The following is a 23,635-nucleotide window of genomic DNA, read 5'->3' on the forward strand; positions in this document are numbered from 1 at the left end:
AAAACTACCTCTTCTGCACCCCAAATTTCCATTTTAGTCGCCAGGAATTAAGGTCTATTTCTGTGATTTGGTCTCACACGTATAAGTATACAAAATCTGGATTATAATTACATCTTTTTCTAATCAATAAAAGCAAGGAAATTTCGAGTCACAACAGCCCATTCTGTTCATAATTCATCTCCCCAAGTGCCTGCTTCAGGGATCTGGGAAACACTAGGAGATCTTACAGACCTGATAGCTGCCTTGCTTGGGTAAGTAAATGGCGAAATAGGGTTCCCTTTGACCTGGTTGCTGGACGCTTAAGCTGATAACTTTATACAACACAGGATAAGCATGTTGGTTTCTTTGCCAGGAATTTTCAGCCTCAATCTTTTGCTGTTGTTGTTGTTGTTGTTCAAAAGGGTGGGGGTGGTGGGGATGAGAAAGGGGGAAGCCAAACCCAAAGGAAAATTTATGGCGCTTTTTTTTCCCTTTCCTGAGGTGGAGTTCTGCTTTTATCCACCCAGATTCTTTCCACTGACCTACCAAAGTGTCCACTAGTCCTGCGAAGTACAAGATGAATCAAGAAAATACTTTCTATAAAGCTTCAGGTAGAGAGAGAATCTAAGGCTCTTCTCACAGCTTTAATAACTCTCTGCGCCGCCCCCCAACACACCCCGTTCCATATTCCCCTCTTCTCCTCCCGCCCTCCCCCCCTTCATTTTTGGTGTTCGATTTTGGCAAGCAGCTCACGCCGTCATTTTTATGCTTCAAAATGTTACACTCAGAGTCCTTGTTGAAGGTTTGGAGAGAAACACTTCAAATTCATATCTTAAGGTGGGAGAAGTAACATTTAAGACAAATCCCACTGAGCTCTCCGAGGGATTTTCAGGGTATGCCTTATAGAATTTGACTAATCTATCTGCTCCTTTTCCGTGGCTGGCTACATTAAGAACCGCCCCCCCAAAAGTATCTCTAAAGTTTTAACATTCAAGAATATATTGTTACGCTTTAATTGCTTACTCTCTTGCATTTTGAGTTTCTGTAACTTAAAACCATGCTAATTGAGATAATGGGGCAGCGGCGGAGGTGAGGGAGTGAAAACTGGCACTTGCATAGTTTGTGTACTAAGCTTTGGTCTGTTATGAATTTAAGTGGCTTGGTGATAAGCCCCTTGAAAAGGTGGGGGCCAAAGTTGGGGGGCGGGGGGAAGTTTGCAATGGAAAAAGTTGACACATGCTTAGCCATGCTCCTGAGGACCAGTTAATATCCTCCAAATACGCTTCATTAAACTGGAACAAACAGGATCCTGAATCACTATCCTTCCGTCTATTTCCCTTGATTGGAGGTCATTTTCTATACTTATAATTTGCTTTTTTGAAGGAATTTCCTAATTTCCTGGCTTTGAAGTCCAGGACTCTGTCACCTGATTAGCCAGTGTCCTTAAAGGTTGCCCCACTCCCCACCCCAGTCCTTTTAAATCCTAGGTGGCTCCAAGTTCTTCCAATTAGAGTTTCTTTAGTTCCCCCCAATGTCCTGATACCTGCAGCTGTGTGGTTCTCATTTACAAGTCAGTGCCTGTAGAGTCCTTATTCCAAACACTGTTCACGCAGCGTGTTTAGGTCAAAGAGCCTAAAATAAGAGCCTGGAGCCATGCTCTCACCTGGGCACAACTCTAACCAAGAGCCAGGCTTTCATAATGAAACCCACCATAATTCATAGCCTTTTCAGGACACGAGTAACTACTGTTTAGTAATTATTTCTGGATTCTAGAACATAGCGCACCCTAACTACTGCAGAACCCCGAAGTAGCGAAAAATATTTCTAAAAGGGGATCTTTATTGCAGTTCATGTCACAGAGCTATCGGTGGGCTTATGTTGTTTTTTTTTTAATTTGGACACACATTAGATTTTCTTAGTTTGACTTTTAGTTAAATCGTATTTAAGAAGCATTAAAAAAATACCTACGTTGATCAATCTACCAAATAACTTTGAGAATCCAAACATTCTAGTTTAAAGAATTTGGAGAAGTTGAATATTTTTGTGTCAGACTTGCCTAGTTAATAATAATAATTAACAACTAAAGTTAAGAATTTGTTTTTCCTCCCTATTCAGAGAACATGCATGCCTGAAATCCAGACATTCTGATAAGAGAGGGAAGAGGGGAGATGGGCAGATGGGCTCTGGTTTGAAATCACAGAGAGAGAGAGAGAGAGAGAGAGAGAGAGAGAGAGAGAGAGAGAGAGAGAGAGAGAGAGAGAGAGAGAGAGAGAGAGAGAGAGAGAGATTAAAGGAAAGTATAAAGAAAATTGAGTGAATTACAGGAAGGAGTGTCAGCCTAATGCATATTTATTTTTTAATACAGAATCTCTCTGTCATGTGGATTACTGAAAGTTCTTTTTCAGGGTATCAACAGCTTCCTTGGTTTTGCTTTGCTGTGTAAATGGAAGAAAGTAATCTGATTTCACAGTACTTAGTACAGTCCCGGACCATAAGTAAGCAGTTAATAAATGTTTGTTCTATCTCTCTATCTATTTATCTATCTGTCAAGTATCTGTAACAGAGTTTGTTAGGTATGTGTGAACACTTGTTTTTGCTTAGCTTTCCAGCAAGCATCACATGACTTATCAAAAATGAGCCATCTATAACAACCCATGGAAAGGGAGGGAGCAAAACCCTCCTCAGGGTATTTGCCTCAAAACAGGTGGTACTAGAAAAAGCCACTGAGGCAGACTCTGCTTTTGATGTTCTCCAATGACACTCTCAGTTTCATTATTTCTTCACCTCTAGTACTTGGGTTTATGTGAGCCAGTATTCACAACAGTTTCTGTATTTCACAGAAGATTACCCCATCATTCATTACAATATACTCACACATTTTACATGGGTAAAAGACTCTAGCAGTTCTTTGCTTATTTCATATACCATATGAAAACAAGACAGGTGGGAATGGGATACTGAACAGCTGAATATCACTTATAATACCAAATGCTTTAAAACACTTTGAAGTCATGCAGCTGCTTTTTTCTCCTTATTTTTAACTGTCTTCAATACAACTCCAAGAACCCACCCTGGCCCAAGCAAAAGTAGTCTACCTTAAGATTATCAAGAGCATTTTAACTTGGAAATAATCAGATATTTTTTCTTATAAGCTAAAAGGAATTAAAAACTGAATTTTATTATTAGAAACTACGTTATGGACCCAAGAGACCAGAACAATGATGAAAAATGTCCTGTTTATTTAGCACTAATTGTATATGAAATTAGACTCAAACTGTTCAGCTAAAATGCTTATCTTAATGAAACAATATCATATAATAACTCATAATCATGATTAACATGCTTTAAACTGTACTGCAATTGCTTCCTCACCAAATACAGCAACTGTACTAACCTTTGGCTCTTGGGCTCATAATAAAAATAAAAGCAAGGTAAAAAAAGAAGAAAGCTTGAGAGAGTTTATTTCTGGGACCCTATAGTCAAAGTTCTCTATAGTCATTAAATATACATAATTCTTCCTCTTTTCTTTCCTTTTTTAAAATAATACCAAGAAACAACAAGAGAAAAGAAAATCATTTTTTAAAGACCTTGAATGCTAACATGTAGTAAACTTATGCTTTTGCCATTTTACAGACTTCCATGACATTGGTCAAAACTAAAATTTAATAATTAGCAGATGTTTTGAGCTAGCTCAACTCCCATAAATATGAATTGTTATTATTAGATTCTTTGAAAACTTAGGTCTGAATTGATACAGTCACCCTTACATAGGGGCAACAAGAGTGGACCTGTGCTCTACAATCTGAAGGGTGGTAAAAATATTCATAGAAAAATGGGGGTCAGGGAGGGGACTGGGGGGGGCAGGTATCAGGGAACTAGAACTGAAGCACATGGCCATCTATTAGGAAATGGCCAAACAGGTTGTATTGCCTGCATCTAATGGATTACTACTGCCCTTTAAAAATGATGAATAAGGGGCAGCTAGGTGGTGCAGTGGATAGAGCACCGGCTCTGAAGTCAGGAGGACCTGAGTTCAAATCCAGCCTCAGACACTTGTGTGACCCTGGGCAAGTCACTTAACCCCAATTGCCTCACCAAAAAATGATGAATAAGAAGAATTCAGAGGGATGTAAACTGAGGCAGAATGAAGTAAGCAGAGCCTATAAGAAAGAAATATACACATTAATTACAATGATGTAAGGGGAAAGAACAAAAGCAACAACAATCACAAGTATGGCCCCAAAGAAGGGACGAGAAAATGGAAATCAATCCCTCCCTCCATTCCTTGCAGAGATGAGGACAGTATAGATGCTATCAAACTCAGTTGATGCATTGGTTGGTTTTGCTGAACTACTTTCTTTGCTGGGTTTTTTTTGTTTTTTGTTTTTTTGTTCTTTGTTACAAGGGATGGTTTGCTGAGTGGGGGGAGGGGAAGATTTATTTGGAAATGAAAGTGATGTAAAAGCAAAATATATCAATAAAAATTTTTTTAAAAGAAATTGAAAGAGGTTGCAAAGTTCCTTGGTGCTCCCCCCCCTTTTTTTTAGAAGAACAAGACTTCTAGTTTGTTCTCTGTTAAGATTACCTATGGGGCAGCTAGGTGGTGCAGTGGATAAAGCACCGGCCCTGGATTCAGGAATACCTGAGTTCAAATCTGGCCTCAGACACTTGACACTAGCTGTGTGACCCTGGGCAAGTCACTTAACCCTCATTGCCTTGCAAAAAAAAAAAGATTACCTATATGCCAGTTTATGTTAAGCCTTTGGAGTAGTCTGAGAAGAATAGCAGGGAGAATTTGGGAAGGGAGGGGACTGTCAAGGTCAGGGGTAAGGGGTGAGGGTTGCTTGTAATAGCAACCTCAAACCACTAACAATCAGAAAATTAACTTAAAAATAAAAATTTACTCAAAATGAACTTATTTCTAAACTTCAACGATTTGTGATTTGGATGCAGATGGCCATGTCTCTGTGAATGAATAGACAGTCTTCCAAAGGTGCTTCTGAAAAGTTCCTTACCTTTCAGGCAACTTAATGATAAGAGCAGCACTATTTTGTCCAACTATGTGATACAGTGACTAATGTACTAGAACTGGTTTTGAAAGACCTGAGTTTGAATATCACCTATGGCATTTAGTAACTGTGTGACCTAGGGCAGTTAGGTTAAAAGAATAACTTTTATATAGTATATATACATATATATAAATCTCATTTGATCCTTACTGTTATTTGATCCTGTAACTGTTATTATTACCTCCATTTTACAGGAGAAAAAACTGAGCCTGGGAGAGGTTAAATGACTCCTCCAGGGTCACACAGATAATAGGTGTCTGCTACAGGATTCCTCCCAAGTCCTATACTCTATCTACTGTGCTACCTTGCTTAACCTCTCTGGACCTCAGTGTCCTCATCTGGAAAATAAAAGGACTGGACTTCATAGTCATTAAGGTTCTTTCCAGCTCCAAATCTATGGATCATTTAACTCTGTATTAGGTTTGCTCTATGTAAACACTAGGGTTTTTAGGCATAAGCCTTTTTTCTTGTTGAAGTCAGTCATTAAAATCAATAAGCAACATTTACATCTAAGCTGCTATTGTACAGGATATCTAACATACCTAACCTTTGCTCCATTGCTTAAAAACCCCCACAACTCTAGAGGCCCATCTATCAGTCTAAATGTATAATGAATGCAGGCTCAAATGCAAAATCTAGATGCTTAATTATTTCCAGCTTTCCAAATTCTGGAAAATGAAAATTTGTGAGTAGAATAATGGTGTCATACACACACACACACACACACACACACACACACAGAAAACCAACCCAGATTTAAAAACAAACAAAAAACCATGAGATTTAGTTATAATAAACCTCCCTTGCACAGAGAGCCCTTCACCACCAAATGGGGCCAGGATTTTTATCTAGCATAGAAGTCTAAATTCTGTTTACAGCTGGTTGGAACCTCTTCCACTGCAAGTCAAGGTGAAAACTGACCCACAGCCACAGAAGAATATAATGTCCTTAAAGGGAGAGAGGAAATTTAAAGGATCCACTCCTTTATTTTGCTGCTTGTGTGTAACTTTAAAATGATCAAACATTCATCAGGTTTTTTTTTTTAATCTCTACTGGGACTTGACTTTTTATGGCAAGATTCATCCCATGATTAGTTTTTGTGACCAAGCTATATACTCTTAAACATCAAGGCTTGCAACAGAAGTGCTGACATACCTTTAAGTATGGCCATGTGATTGGCATCCTTACCATGCCATAACCGATACACAAAATAAAAGTAAGATAATTGCTACATCGTTATAGCAGCAGAGGAACTGCTATAACTTTTATGTATAACTACATTACACCATCTAGATAAATTGCTTGATGTAGTTCAGCACTGTGGGGCCAATTCATTTTCGTAAATCTCAAGAAGGCCTCAGAAAAACATCATTCTTCATCAAACATTCCCTGAAAAGACCATTCCCTCCAAGACACAGAGATAAAGGATGGATTCCAAAGAGCAGAACACTATCTTATTATAATTGATTTAATGGACCCTGACAACCAAGGAGAAGATACATAAAGATTATATTAGTTGACTTGTTAATGAACCTCATTGCAACATTTTGGAAGAAAAGAAAAAGAAAGTAAAAGGTTGAAGAATTTTCCAGACACATCTGGGATACATTCCACTCCAGAAGCAGACCTGCACCAACTTCTCTCTTTTTTATCCACCTAGATAGTAATACTAGGCAAGACAAATGACAGCATCTTTTAGGTTTGTGTCAAGCAAGCAATAGCTGAACAGATTTCATATTGTGTCATTTCTCAGTCCTCCTCCCCTCCTCATCAAACATACGATCATAAGATCGTGGAGTTATATTTGGAAGAGACTCCCATTTTATAGATGAAGAAACTGAGGCCCAAAGAAATAAATTGAACAAACTGACTAAAGTCATGAAGGTAGTAAGTGATGGTCAAGATTCAAACTGAGCTCCTCTGTCTTCAGATCCAAATTCCTCTATACCACACTGCAGGAAAAGCCAGAAGCTGGCTATGGCTTTCCTATTCCACCAATGATCCCTACATGATTCCCGGCAACATGAAAACCTACCCTGGAGCCTTGTCATACATTGTCTATGTGTCTATGTGAGCAGCAATACAACCACACAGCAGATTAACAACTCTAAGGCTTAACTTCTTTCCCTTGGATCACTCATTGAATTGAATGTGGGCACATACAAATAATTGGAATTTCCTGGATGTAGGCTTCCTCCATAACTCAAATAAGGGTTATTACTAATAACAGATTTGTTAAAAATTATTTTCACAAAAATATGATCTTTATGAATGTTGAACCTCAAGCAATAAATCAAATACATTTTATTAAAAGTCTGGCCATGTGCTGCCTATTATAGTGGGTGTTGAGGGGTGCAGAATGAGTTCAAGACATGAACCCTGCCAGCAAGAGGATCACAATCAAGTTTGGAAGATGAGAGTTACACAGAGAGAATGACCAATAGTCTAAGAAAGCATACTTTAAACAGCTGGATTATGGGATACAGACTGGAAGGGCTATTGAGTTCAAAGAAAGAGAATATTCATCGAGAAATGGCATTGTAAAGGAAGGCAAGAAGACAAGACTTGACCTAGGTCTTTAAGAATGAGTAGGATTGGGGGCGGCTAGGTGACGCAGTGGATAAAGCACCGGCCCTGGATTCAGGAGTACCTGAGTTCAAATCCAGCCTCAGACACTTGACACTTAACTAGCTATGTGACCCTGGACAAGTCACTTAACCCCCATTGCCCCGCAAAAAAAAAAAAAAAAAAAAAAAAAAAAAGAATGAGTAGGATGTAGCTACTTGAGGGCAGGGACTATTTCTGCCTTCTCCCCCACCACACCATACCCAGTTCCCATCCCACCCTAGCACTTAGCATAATGCCTAACACATAATAATCACTACATTAGCAGTATGGTACCATGGATCAGATGTTAGATTTTCAGTCACCTGGGTTTAAATCCAATCCTGCCATTTTACCTGTGTGACCCATGGACATGTCACTAACTCATTCTGAGCCTCAGTTTCTTCATCTATAAAATGTGGGTAACATTACTTGTAGCAGCTGCCTCACAAGGGTATTTGAGGCCCCAATGAGATAGCAACATTATGCCAACTCTAAAGCACTATATAGGAGGCAGCTAGGTGGCACAGTGGATAAAGCACTGGATCTGGATTCAGGAGGACCTGACACTTGACACTTACTAACTGTATGACCCTGGGCAAGTCACTTAACCCTCATTGCCCCAGACAAAAAAGTACTATATAAAATGTCATTATTGTTATTACAGTGAACACAGGAAGGATAAAATTTGCATCATATGTTCAAGGGGAATTGAGGACCTCAAGAAACTCTAACATTTCTATACTCCTTACCTGATATTTTGTTCCAGAATAGTTTTTTTCATCTATGATTATTACTGGGAGGAAAAGGCATGTATTTTGTAGTATTCTTCACCTACTGTTTTGTTTCAAGGCTCAAGCCACTAATGTGCAGCACTTTAGACTGACCTACCTAAATATACTACTGTGCCACATATTTTTTTGCTTTCAAAAATATGTTTAAGGGGCAGCTATGTGGTGTAGTGGATAGAGCACTGGCTCTGGATTCAGGAGGACCCGAGTTCAAATCCGGCCTCAGACACTTAACACTTACTAGCTGTGTGATCCTGGGCAAGTCGCTTAACCCCAATTGTCTCACCAAATAAAAAAGACAGAGAAAAGAAAATATGTTTAAGAATTTTATTTCTAAAATAATCGAACATGCTAATTATAATTTATCTTAAAGGTCAGTGAATGTGTTTTGGAGTCTAATGGAACAATGCATAATTATTCTAAACCTAGTTGATAAATATAAACTACAGGTAGTGAAAAGATCATTGAATTAGGGGTTGGAGGACCGAAGTACAAATCCCAGCTCAGCTACTTTTTATTTACTTATTTATTTATGACTTTGTACAAGTCACTTTATCTCTTAATTCTATGATCAGGGCTTCAATTTTCTCATCAATAAAATGAGAGGGTTGGAATCAATGACATCTAAGGTCTTATCCAGTTCTAAATCTATGATCTTATGACCCTATGATATATAACATAAATGATACTAATAGTATCTATAAATGCAAAATCAAAGTACTCTCCATGGTATTCAATAAGAGTAGCACATGTAGCATTAATAGCATTACAAGCAAATTTCCCACATACATATATCTTAAAGAAAGTAAAAAGGCTGCACTCAAAAGGATATCTCAGTGGGGCAGCTAGGTGGCACAGTGGATAAAGCACCAACCTTGGATTCAAATCCAGCCTCAGACACTTAACACTTACTAGTCTAAGGGCTAAAATTCTAGCTATACTGTCTAAAATATCTAATGAGTGGTCGCCAATAAATTATAAGCTTTAGCAAGAGTATTTAAATGTTTAAGTATTTATTAAAGAGCATTAGGATCAGAGAGAAAGGTAAAAATCTAACTATTTCTAAGAGACCCTATCATCTGACCCACCATGGAGAGGTCAGGAACCAAAAGAGTGAGAGAGAACCCCTCTGCCAGCATCGGCTTCCTACTTCATGTCCCCCTCTCAGAAATGGGAGGCTCCTCAAGTTGATTGGCTGGTAGCCTTGATAGACAGTACCACAAGCAAACATCACTTCCTGACACTAAGGACCTTGACCACATGGCTTGCCCTCAGAGGCCTTCACCTCATGGCAGAGCTTTTCTACAATAAGTCTCCAGCAGGTGGCGTCATTCCAATCATTACACTAGCTGTCATCAAGGGAATGCCCATCAATAGGGGAATGGCTAAACAAGTTGTGGTATATGAATGTAATGGAATACTATTGTGCTGTAAGAAACAATGAGCAGGAGGAGTTCAGAAAAACCTAGAAGGACTTATATGAACTAATGCTGACTGAGAGGAGTAGAACCAGGAGAACATTGCACACAGTAACAGCAACATTGTGTGATGAACAGTGGGGTTAGACTTGGCTCTTCTCAACAGTGCAACAATCCAAAACAGTTTCAAAGAACTTGTGATAGAAAATATTCTCAACATGCAGGAAAAAAGAACTGTGGAATATGAATGCAGATTAAATCATACTGTTTCTACTTTTGGACTGTTTTTTTCATTTGAGGTTTTTCCTTTGTGCTCTGATTCTTTTCACAAGATGACTAATGTAGAAATATGTTTGATGTGACTGTACATATACAACCTATATCAGACTGCTTTCCATCTTGGGGAGGAGGGAGGGAAGGGCGGGAGAAAAGAAAAATTTGGAACTAAAAATCCAGTGTAAATGAATGTTGAAAACTATCCTTATATGTCATATGTAACTGGAAAATAATAAAAATAAAATTAAAAAAGGCACTTACTTGCTGTCAAGTCACTCAATCCTCATTGCCCCACAAAAAAAAAGGGAAAAAAGGGACATCTCTAGTGGAATGCCACTGGGTTTTCTCTTTAGCTTTATTCTAGTCACCATAGTTACCAATGACAAGAATGAAGGAATGAATGCTATGCTTTCAAAATTTATAAATGATATAATGCTGAAAGGGGGAGCTAATTGACAAGATCAGCATCTAAAAAGATTTTGACAGGTTGAAATGATAGCCTGAATTTGTATAGCTTGTAATAAATGTAAATCCCTGAACTTAGGTTCAAAAAACAAATTCCCATGTATGAGAAGGTGGATGTGAGGCTAGATAAGAATTATTATGAAAAAGATTGGAGCATTTAATGGCATGTAAGTTAATTGATCTAGAGTATAATAGCCAGAGAGAACGAGAATATTGTCTTTGACTGTGTTTGTAACTGAGAACTGGCTATATTAGTTTTATATAATATCCAGTCCAAGGAGGTGATAGTCACACTGCATTCTGCCCTAATCAAACTGTTCTATCTTCAGTTCTGGATGTCACATTATAAGAAAGAAATTGGCAAGCTAGATCTTATCCAGAGAATAACTAGATTGGTGAGGAAACTTGAAACCATGTCATATGAAGAATAGTTAGGGGAACTAGAAATCTTTACACTGAAAAAGAAAAAATTGTGGGGTGGGGTAGGGAATTTGATCACGATCTTTATTTGTAGGGTTGTAATGTAAAAAGCTAATTAGATTTTTGGAGACAGAGGGAAGAATTAGAATAATAGAAGTTAAAGGAAAATTCATTTCAACTCAATCTAAAAACCTTCTAAAATTGAGTTGTTCTAAAAATAGGTTGCCTCATGAGGTAGTGAGTTCCTCATCACTGGAGGTATTCAAGTAGAGGCTGTTGAAAAGGGATCCATGCTCCAGATTAAGTTTGGTATAAGTCACTTCTTTTTTCTTCTTCTTTTTCTTCTTCTTCTTCTTCTTCTTTTTTTTTTTGGTGGGTCAATGAGTGCCCAGGGTCACACAGCTAGTGTCAAGTGTCTGAGGCCGGATTTGAACTCAGGTCCTCTTGAATCCAGGGCCGGTGCTTTATCCACTGCGCCACCTAGCTGCCCCATAAGTCACTTCTAAAGTTCCAGAATCACAGACTTTTAGAGGTAGAGGGAAGCTCAGAGGACAAATCACATCCAAAATCTTTGAGCTGTAGGATGCTATGATTTATGAATTGTCGTGGGAAAAAATGTGGAGGAAGAGAAATTCAGTTACTTGAAGATTTGTTATTAAAAAGCAATAGGAAGAGTCATTTTCCATAGATTACAACTGTGAAGGGACTAAGCACCTAATAAATGCACCAACATAGAAAACCATTTTGTATGTGTGTTTTTAAAGCCAATTATTTGGGGACCTTGTTTCTTGGCTACTTGGGGCATAATTAGCTCTTCTATTAAATGGGAGCAATTACAATAACAACCACTCCATCAGGTGCCACACACTTACTGTACTTAGCACCTCGTCTAATGAAATATATAATTGCTACAAGCACCTCTTTAAAACCAATTTGGGGAAAGGGCCCATGCAGGGAGAAAGAGTTCCTTACTCAGTATATCTCCTCTCCTAGAGACTTCAGAATGCATTACTCATTTGGGATAAACACATCCCCTCTGTGCAAATACATCTGGTGCAGGATTCCCGTGCAGAATGTCACTCATCACCAGCCAGCACAGTAACTGTGCTGCCCGCATTCCGTCAGCACACCCCACAACAACCTTCCTTCTCTCACCACTCTGCATTTCAGCCACTCACAAGACCCATTCATAGAGTCTCCAAAGGAAACCGAGCACAAGAAATCAGGGCTAAACATACAACGTGACTTTCTTGAAAATGTCACAATTCCTCTTGCCTGCTTCTTTGTACCACAGAGAAATTTCTAGCCTGAGGCTTAACATGAATTACACAAAGACAAAAAAAATTCTATGTAACTTGCAGCCTCATGTTTATTAATCAAAATTCTATGACACTTGGAACACATTATGTGCCATACGTATAGGGTGTTTACATACAAAACCAGCCATTTTGTTTTTGTTTTTTGTCTGGACTTGGAATGTTACTGATGTAGGGGACTCCAGGTGAGAAAATTCTTTCTACCCATAGAGATCAACTCTTCTACAATGTAGAATCTTTGAGAGCTGTCTAGGTAGCACTGAAAGTCGAGTGGCTTTTCCATGGTAACATAGTGAGTATTTGTCAGAGGAGGGATGTGAAACCAGGTCTTCCTGCTCCAGACTGTCTGTCTATATTAAAGTACACTGTTCTTTCTCCCTTAAGACAAAAATGCTAGTTTGGATGTGCTAACTCTAACAATTGCATAGTCTTGGTTCTGGAGAACACTGATGGCAAACACCAACTGCTTCCCAAGACAATGCTCTCATGCAGGACATGATCCTGCAATTAATTTCTCGTTCTCTCCAAACCCTCCTAATTCCACTTTTCATTTTTGCCATGCTTCATAATGGCTCCAGGGTTCAGACTGGTCTGAAATCCTGAAGCACTTATAGCTCCTTTGATCAAAGGACAGTATCCTCATGACTTAACATAGATTTGAGTCTGTGCCTGCAAATTCAGGTGGTGCTTCCAATGGGTCCTTGAAGTGCTTCTCAACCATGTGGGAAATAAATGCTCATTGAGTTTGATCTTGTACCAAGCATACTTGAGGAGTCTCAATTCCTTTCCGTTGATAAGTCCAGCTCAGAAAGCCTGTGCTTTCATTAACATGGCCCTGGGGTCAGTTCGATTTTCCATGTCTCAGCACCTCCCAGAGTGTAACTTTATCTTTCCATTTTATGGGCATGATGGATCTAAAATTGTACAGGTGAAGTTTGTCTGATTTGACAGCTGTAGTCCTTCCAAGCTGCACCACCCCCCAAAAGAAAAGTATTTATTCCAAGCCATTTTGATCACATTACCTTCCCTGAGCATCCACCATGCCTTAGAGGCTTCCAAAAACTCTGCAACTGGCATTGTTCTAGAAAAAAAAATGGACTTACTGGGCTAAATCTGACCCAACAAATTGACAAAAATGTTCTGTTGAGGAGAAAGTCAATAAGGGCAGAAATGTGACTTTACAATGTGCTCTAGTTCCCCAAATATGGCACAAACATTTTAAAAGTTTGAACTAGATGATCTCTGTGGGCCCTTCCAAATCTGATATTCGGTGATGGCATGAAACAGGACATTCCTAATGCAAACTAGCATTTCATTCTTTTACCTAACAGCCTTGGATTAAGGAAGAAATGGAATTAAAATAATGGCTCTGATCCATATTTTTAGTCTAGTCATAAGCAAATTATGTAATATCTCACTACCATAGAGAACTCTCTAAGACTATAAGGTACAGAAAGGTGATAGACCTGAATAGGTAAAGGGATGTCCATACCAAGAGTTTCTTCCCACCAATGAAATCATAGGTCTAGAACGAGAAATGCCTTCCTCGCAACAGCAATATATAATAAGTATTGCCTATAGGTAGTAAAATTATATAGGTAGTACAATAATTCCTATTTTACAGATGAGGAAACTGAGGCTCAGAGTGGTTAAATGACCTGCCCATGGTCACATGACTCCTGACTCCAAGGCCATTAATCCTTTCACTACACCACTCTGCCTTTCAAAAGAGGACACTCATAGGCTGTCAGAGATGGCTATAACCTTAGAGACAATCCCATCCAACCCTTTGATTTATAGATGAAGAAACTGAAGTCCAGAGAGACAACTTGCCCAAGGCCATATAGCCACTGAGTGGCATAGCTAGAATTTAAACCCAGGTCTTTTCAGACTCCATTCCCAGAGCTTTTTTTCTACTACACCAAATTTGGAGAAAGGATGTTATGTGGAGGACACTATTCTCAGTGCTGTGCTATATACAAAGATATATAAGCTGTGCTCCTCTTCTTGCTGGACCTTATGACTAAGGTGTTGACTTTAGATTGCCTTTGACCCTTTGATGAATCTGTTATTTTATTGGAATAGGTATTCCCTCCATCCAATGTTTCCCTGCTCCCAGAAGAATATGAAAGCAAAAGTATGGGACGGACTATCAAACGGCTGCACTTCTCCTTTGAGAAGGTAATTTCCAGCCCCCATTACCCCAGTCACATTTGCTGTAAAATATTTTGGCTGATAACCAGTTGCTATATCTCTGTTTGAGTTCTTCCAGTGGCAGCACTGGCATTTTTATTGGCTTTCTTTTCCCCTGATGTCTTTGTTCAGTAGGGGAATTGCTTTTAGACATCCTATTTTTCTGGAATTATCTAACCCTGTATCCTTAGCAGCTGTTATGATATTGTGAGCACTCAGTGAGCATCCAATGAGATACCATATGTAAAGGGCTTTTCAACCTTAAAGCACTATGTAAACTCAAGCTATTACTATTTTTATTATTTCTATGAAAAGACTAGCCACAATCCTGCCTGTCTTCTGCGGCTGTGAAATTCTGAAGTACTTTGAGCAAGTTGATAAATTTATCTTGCATAGTGTCCACTTAACTATCCATTTATAAGTCTGTAAAAAAAATTGTTCCATAAAATTTCGCCATTCATTCCTATAATCAAACAGACCTAGGGAATAAAACCATGCATTTTAATTTAATGTGGTGATAGACTGCACACAAATGTTACTGTGCTGGCAAAGTGAGCTTTATGAGCAGGGGTCAGGAAAGAGCCAGAACACCCTAAGAGGAGGGAAAGTGTATGCTGGATACAATGAAATTCAGCCAACACTTGCGAACTCTGACTGTATGCAAGACCCTGTGCTAGATGCTAGGAAAAACATAGATAAAACCAAAACAGTCTCTGCCCTCAAAGAGCTTATAGTCTATTAGATCATATAACATGTACACAGATAGGAAAATAAAAAATCATGTGAGGCAAGGGAGAATGCCAATTATAAGAGAGCTCTGTAACAGATCAGGAAAATCTTTGCAATCGAGTTGAATCTTTTTTTTTTAAAGCAGGCAGAGTTCACTTTATTCATTGTTTATTAAAAAAAAAACCATCTTATGTGGTTGCCATAGCAGCTGCCTGGGTCCTCTGGACAGACACCTGACTGTGAGTCTTCACAAGATTGTCGATGAATTCCTGATAGGGAGATTTAGTAAACACAGTCTCGTTCCACAGGTCTGGGGTTAGGTAGCTGTATGTTTTGGAGATGGCATTGAAGGTAGCTTTATCAAAGTTGCCCAGAGTGGCAGTATAGCCCCTTGCAGAAGTGTAGCTGTCATCAATTCCAGCCATCATCAGGAGCTTCTTAGGCACAGGAACTGCGACAATGCCAGTACCTTGAGGGGCAGTGATCAGGCCCATCAAAACCGATCCACAGCACCCAGTGACCTTGCAGGGCACTGTGTGAGTCTTGCCAATCTTATTCCCCCAGTAGCCACATCTCACAGGAATGATGGACAGCTTGACCAGAATGATAGCACCACGAATAGCTGTGGCTACGTCCTTGGAGCACTTGATACCCAAGCCAACATGGCCATTGTAGTTGCCAATGGCCACAAAAGCCTTGAACCTGGTATGTTGTCCAGCTCTAGTTTGTTTCTGATCAGCATGATCTTCAGAACCTCCTCCTTCAGTGAAGATCCCAGGAAGAAATCGATGATCTCAGATTCCTTAATAGGAAGGGAAGAAAGATAGATCTCCTCCAAAGACTTGATCTTCATGTCCTTGATGAGGCGGCCAAGCTTGGTGACAGGAACCCACTCCTTATCCTCGGCCTTTCCTCCTCAGGCCCCAGCCTCAACGGCAGCCCTGACCTCGACCTCAACCTTGGCCCCCACTGCCGAAGCCACTGCTGAAGCCCCTGAAGCCTCTGACTCCAGGGCCCCCTGGGCCTCCAGCAACTCCTGCAGCACCAGTATCATCCACTATTTGGTGTTCCTTAGAAGTAGAAGCAAACTGAGCTGAATCTTGAAGAGAGTTAAGCATGCTAAGAGGTTGGGGTGACAAGAGAGTATCATACAAGGGGGCAGCCTGTGAGAAAGAACAGGGGTCAGTGATGGAATATTGAATTCAGGGATCAGCTAGCAAGCTAGTCTGGTTGGAACAGAGAATGTGAAATGAGGCTGGAAAGACAGGATTGAGGCAGAATGTGAAGGCTCTTAGATGGCGTTTGAGGCATTGAAGGTTTTCAATAAGGACAGTGTTTTGGTCAAACTTGTGTCTAAAGAAATTTATTTTGATAGTCAAGTGTGGAAAATGGATTAGATAGGAGAAGGAGGAAGACCTTTTATGATAGCCTAGGGAAAGGTATGTCAAACCTGAACACATAGATAGATAGATAGATAGATAGATAGATAGATAGATTATAGATGGATAGATAGATGGATGATAGAGATAGAAAGATACTTAAACATACATACATGGATGATAGATATAGATAGATAAAGAGAAAGATATGTACAACATACATACATACATACATACATTCATGGCTGATAGATAATAAATATCACTGAGGATACAGATGATATAAAACAAGACTGATTATTCTCAAGGAGCATAAATTCTAATAAAGGAAGACAAAATATAGAGGGGAACTGGGAGTGAAATATGGTTGGTACCCTTTGTGAAATAGTGATTCTGGTCATAACTCACCAAACTGGAGACTGGGTCCTGGGACACTTTGAAAGATGATGTATATGTATATAATTACAAAGGGACAAATATGAGAGTGTTACAAAGGTGGAATCAACAGGTCTTTGTAACTGATTGTACATACAGTATGTACATACATACTGAAAGGGAGAAAAAAGTCAAGGTTGACTTCAACATTTCAAATCTCAGTAACATGGATAGGGAGATAGAAAGATAGATAGATAGAAGGGAAATGTAGAGGAGTAATATGTGTTGGGAGGAAGATGGTGAGTTCTATTCTGGATATATTGAGTTTGAGTTGCTGAGATAACCAGATGTAGTATCAGAAGAGATTTAACCTAGGTATAAAGGTTTTTGAGTCATCCATATAAAGATGACTATTGAACTCCTAGAAGCAAATGAAATCACTAAATAAGAGTTTATACATAGAGAGAAGTACCCAGAACAAAGCATTAGAGAACACTCAGTTTAGGAACTTATAAGTCAGGAGATGTATAATAATCCCAGAAAGAAGTTGAGAGATACATAGGGTGAGAACCAAGAAAGAATAGCATCATGGAAGCCAAAGGAGAGAATATCTAGGAGGAGGAGGTGATCCCAAGCTGCATAGAGGTCAAAGATGAAGAGGACTGAGAAAAGTCCATTAGGTTTAGCATTTTTAAAATGACTGATAACCTTTGAGAAAGCAATTACAGTTAACTCATAAACTCTGGATGCCACTATTCTGGGTAAGGTGATTATTTCTTTGTTTTTGTTTTTGTTTTTGTTTTTTTGCAGGGCAATGGGGGTTAAGTGACTTGCCCAGGGTCACACAGCTAGTAAGTGTCAAGTGTCTGAGGCTGGATTTGAACTCAGGTACTCCTGAATCCAGGGCCGGTGTTTTATCCACTGCACCACCTAGCCGCCCCAAGGTGATTATTTCTAATTGTCATTTGCCAAATTGATCCAGAGCAAAGACATCTCTGAACTGGGTCTGTCTCACCTGATGTTATTCAAGTGTGCCTTGGCTCCTTTTATCTCTTAGCTCTTGGGCTTAGCTTCTTCTTCCATTATAATAATAACACATATACACATATACATATATATGTATATATACATATGTATATATATATATGTATATATATATAAGCTGCTTTACAGTTACAAAAAATTTTACATAAATTATCTCATTTGGTCCTCACAAAAATGTTACGATCCAGGCAGCATAGATGAGATTCCATTTATACAGAGAAAGAAATTCCATTTATAGAGAAAGAAATTAAGGTTCTACTCCATTCTGAACCTGAACAAAAGTCCTGTTTACAATGTCCCACAAAAGTGGTTATCCAAGTTTTACTTAAAACCCTACAATGATGAAGAACTTACTACTTCCTACTGAAGAGGATCTCAGATATATAGTCCATGGACCCCTGGGAGTCTCCAAGTTGTTTTTAGGCAGTCTACAGGATCAAAACTGCTTTTCATAATATTAAGATATTATTTACCTATTAAAATACTCCTCCCTCTTTCGAGTACATAACTTTGTGAATCCAGAGTTTCTTTGTATGCCTCATCCAAAACAACATATTGAAACAGATTAAATACAGAGACAGATAGGAAAATCCAGATGACTTTTCTCAAGCCAGACATTAAAGAGATTTTAAAACTAGGAAAGGAGGAAGGAAGGGAGGGAGGGAGGAAGGGAGGGAGGGAGGAGAAGGGAAGGGAAGGGAAGGGAAGGGAAGGGAAGGGAAGGGAAGGGAAGGGAAGGGAAGGGAAGGGAAGGGAAGGGAAGGGAAGGGAAGGGAAGGGAAGGGAAGGGAAGGGAAGGGAAGGGAAGGGAAGGGAAGGGAAGGGAAGGGAAGGGAAGGGAAGGGAAGGGAGGGGAAGGGAAGGGAAGGGAAGGGAAGGGAAGGGAAGGGAAGGGAAGGGAAGGGAAGGGAAGGGAAGGGAAGGGAGGGAGGGAGGGAGGGAAGGAGGTAAGCAAGGAAGGAAGGTCAGCCCCAAACAACATGACTCGCCCTGACAATTAACTAGTAACCTGTCTTTTAGTCAAAGCATTCACTCAAAAGGCAAGAACAGAAGTTACAAAGCATCCCTCCCACAGAAATCAAGGGTATGTTCTCTTACTAATATCCAAGAGTCTGTGAGAGGAGAAGTGGGAAGGAATTAAACATACAATGGGAGTGGAACACACATGATCAAGGTAAGTCACAACTCTGGAACTGCAGGGCCTGGCTTTTCTTCCTCTTAAGTCAGCTCTAGGGTTTGGTATCAGTGATGAACAAGTCCCTCAACTACTCAGCTGGGCTGACTTCTAGTCCTATGCCATTGCAACAAATGTTATTAGAAGATCTCATCTGGGGGGTGGCTAGGTGGCGCAGTGGATAAAGCACTGGCCCTGGATTCAGGAGTACTTGAGTTCAAATCCGGCCTCAGACACTTGACACTTACTAGCTGTGTGACCCTGGGCAAGTCACTTAACCCCCATTGCCCAGCAAAAAAAAAAAAAAGATCTCATCTGAATGGATTGATATATGCCACAGGGCTAGACTAGGTAAATTGTCCAGCCACAAGGCAGCTACTACCAGCCTAGATCAGACTGACCGTATTATTTCTGGGCAGCTATTCCTGGGCAAGAATAGGGAAATCACGCTATTTTCTTCTTGGGCCACAGCGCCCCTAGTGGATGAGTTATCTGCTGGCACACCTAGGCTCATTCATGATAGGGCAGCTGCTGCCTTTCACAGCTTCTGGCCACTGGCTCAGTTGTTGGTACTGAGCCAAGAGAGATCCTGAAAAGAAACAACGGTGTTGGAAGGGGAATATGGGAGAACAAGTATTCCTTAGGGTGAGGAGAAAGCCCATGAGGACAATCAGGAAGAGACATGTGACCAGTAGGCCAAACCAAGGCTCCTAACATGACTCCTACTTCCCCTCAGCCTTGGTAGAGATAGCCCAAGACCTCACATCCAAGAGCAGTGAAAATAGCAGTAGCCCCAGATAACTGTGAGCTGGAGCCAGCTCCTTACAGCTTGTAAGTAGACTGTTAGGTTTTCAGCATGAGCATTTATACCTCAGAAATTGGCTAATCAGGTCTTGATTTGTTATGTTGTTGATTGTCTAGACTTGTGAAAGTGATGGAGAAAACTATTTTAATAATGCAGGTTAAACTTAAAAGTGTATTGTAGCACTTTTTTTGAGTCAGATATTAAATATTTACTAGCACATTGTTGAACCAAAGTCACCAGTCCTGCCTCTAGCCTGACCCCTACTTCGGACATCCTGAAGAAAAAGTCCTGTAAACTTATATACATACCTGACCCAGTAATTGCTTCTGTAGGTATTACAGATCCCACCTCTTCAGCAGCCTCAGCCACTGAAGGCCCAGGAAAAGAAAGTCTTTACCTCTAAGTCCTTGCTGCTGTCAACTGGTTCAAAGTGAGAAACAGATATGACTTTATCAAGAGAAACGACACTAAAGATGATGCATTACCATCTGTCTTGTCATTGTACCCTAAGGACCAATGGACCTTTCCCCATGCCCTGCAGCTGAACCCTCCTGTCTGCATTTGTCGCCTCTTCTTAGAATGTAAGCTAGGAACTATTTCGCCTTTCTATCTCCCTCTATACACAGTGCTTGGTACATAGTAAGCACTTACTAAATGCTTTTTCATTCACTTATTCATTCATCAGGGAGGACTAGTTATTACTGGTTGCAGTTATAAACAAGGAGAAGAGTGAGACAAGGAGGAAGAAAAAGAGAAAGCCATTGGCCACCTGGGCTTTCAAAAGAAAAGGAAGTGGAGAGAGAAAGGTACCCCATCTCCAGTTCTATGGGGACCTGTCTGATTGGAGCCCCGTGGAGCCTGAGAAACCTGTTACTGCCTTCATCTCAGTGCAGCTGAGAATGATGGAGTGTTTGGCACAGTGTTTCCTAATGCAGGTTGGGATTTCAGCTCTGTTCAGTAGATGGATGCTAAGGTAATAATTCTTTTCCCTGGCTGAGAATAGATTTTCAGCTATTCACTGAGTCCCTGAGCAGACGCTTCAGATGCACAGTAGATACCCCAAAGGAACTATCAAAGCAGCTCTTAAATCATAGAATCTGAGTGGGAAGGATCCTTGCAGACCAACTAGTCCAACAACCTTCATTTTAAAGATGAAGAAATTGAGGTGCCTGGGAGGGAAATGACTTGTCCAAGGTCATACAGGTACCAAGCAAGATACAGACTCAGATGCTTGAACTTCCACTCCATTGTTCTGCCTCCCCTTGTTTTGCAGATGAAAAAATAGATTCCCAACAATTCAATGTTCAGTGGAATGTAGGAACCTTGAGAGGATGAGAAGAAAGCCCAGGGGGGAAATCAGGAAGTGGCAAACACCCAACCAGTCAAACTAGTGGCTCTAACATGACTTCCATCTCCCCTCAGCCCCAGTGGAGATAGTCCAGGACACCCGCTGACCAAACCAATAGCACTTGGAATAGTAGTGTACCCTAGTGAGCTGGAACCAGATCCTACCTGCTTGGGAGTTGGGGTTTTTTCCCTTCTATTTTTGTCTTTGTCTTCCTAGCACCTAAGATGATGCCCAAACTCAGGAAGTACTTCATAAATCCTTTTGGAATTTAATGGAATCTAGGCCACTGGCTGTCTTCGTACAGGAAAAAGACCTTTCCAATATTCTTATACCTTGTTCCCACACTGTGTGTTCCATGTTCCAGTAAACACCAGGCTCCTCATTGTTCCTCACACAAGACACTCCATCTCCTCTTTTTTCACTGGCTGTCTCGGATGCCTAAAGCACTCTCTCTCTCTCTCTCTCAATCTCCATGTCCTGGCTTTCTTCAAGTCTCAACTAAAATTTGACTTTCTGTAAGAAGTCTTTGTTGGAGGGGCAGCTAGGTGGCATAGTGGATAGAGCACCAGCCCTGGATTCAGGAGGACCTGAGTTCAAATATGGCCTCAGACACTTGACACTTACTAGCTGTGTGACCCTGGGCAAGTCACTTAACCCTCATTACCCCGACAAAAAACACCAAAAACCAAACAAACAAAAAAGAAAAGCATTCACAGTAGCCAAGAAGTAAAACAAATTATGTTACATAAATGCAATAAAATTTTTTTTTAAAAAAGAAGTCTCTGTTGGTTCCCTTAATGCTAGTGTCTTCCCTCTGTTTATTATTTCAGATTGATCCTGTAAATACTTTGTTTGTACATAGTTGTTTGCATATTCTCTCCCCCATTGGAATGTAAGCTCCTTGAGGGAATGTCAACTCCTTAAGCTTTTGACTATTAATCCCCATCTCCTGGCATACACACACACAGAGAGAGAGAGAGAGAGAGAGAGAGAGAGAGAGAGAGAGAGAGAGAGAGAGAGAGAGAGAGAGAGAGCAAGGACTTAAATGAGTTGTCTTGGCTTCTCTAGGCTAACCCTTCTCATTTTACAGTTAAGAAAACAGCATTCCAGCAAGGGCAGTAGAGGAGGCTGTATGGTGAGCATTGTATTTGACATCAGAAATTTGTTGTTCAGTCATTTCAGTCGTGTCTGACTCTTGGTGACCCCATTTAAATCAGGGTTTAAATGCTGGCTTTTCCATTTGATTGCTACCCCTCTGAAGTCTTAAGGTAGTATATCTGTGTGAGTTTGAACAAGACTCTTCAGCTATCCAGACCTCAGCTCCCTCATCTAGAAAATGAGCATGGTTGGATTAGATGAACACTAAAGCCATTTCCACCTGTGAGAGCCTATGCTCCTATCAAGGGACTGGTCAAAGGTTACACAGATAGTAGCCAGGCCAGGTGCTAGAACTTAAGATCACTGACTTCCAGTTCTGTCCCATTATACCATGCTGACCTCTCCTTGGTTGGCTTTCTCCATGTTCTCCAACTAGAGACATCTTCATGAAGTTCTTCATGAGAGTTCCATCATGACGTGTACATGCAGCAAAAAATCACCTACTGCAGGGAAATATACCTAAAGAATTATTTTAGGCCCTCCCAAATGTGTTTAAGAAAGACTGAGTGGGAAACTTCACTTCTTTGGTAAGGTTTTAGGATCATGTCATAAACTGGCTTTGGAGATATTTCAACGATACCCAGTAGCCTTTAGGTGTTATTATCCTATCATGCCTCAAGAAGCAATGTCAAATAACCAGGCTATCTGTCACATTCATTTTTTTTATTAGTCATAACTTTTTTCATCTGAAATTATCCTGCAACTTGAAAAATCAGAGGTGAAACATTCTCATGAATACCTTTGATCACATCAGAAACTTCAAGAATACAGGCCAGTTCATCACTGGGAGAAGAGTTTTGGCTTAGCACCCTTTCATGTGTCCCAGGACTTGGAAAGATGTTTCTAGCAGCCTCTTTTGCTGAGTATGTTCACCGTCCAAAGCCTTTGATAAGGAAAACAGAGTGGATAAATATTTTCTCAAATGGGAAGACATGGGATGGGTTCAAATCTAGTTGTAATAATTGAAAATAATGAGTTTAGTGAACAGAATATATTTATTGGGGGGGGATTTACCCCAAATATCAAAAGTTGTCACACAAGGAATGCATCATTCTTTAAAAGGAACCAGTCTGAAAAACAGGAGAAAAGAAA

At 40.1% G+C, this 23,635-nt stretch overlaps 1 pseudogene; it reads right to left on the reverse strand.

Annotated features, from left to right (window-relative positions):
* Positions 1-15,448: 15,448 nt before the first annotated feature.
* Positions 15,449-21,768, reverse strand: LOC122747765 (annotated as a pseudogene).
* Positions 21,769-23,635: the final 1,867 nt, after the last annotated feature.

The sequence above is a fragment of the Dromiciops gliroides genome, chromosome 3 (assembly GCF_019393635.1).
Source record: "Dromiciops gliroides isolate mDroGli1 chromosome 3, mDroGli1.pri, whole genome shotgun sequence".
Taxonomy (NCBI): Eukaryota; Metazoa; Chordata; class Mammalia; order Microbiotheria; family Microbiotheriidae; genus Dromiciops; species Dromiciops gliroides.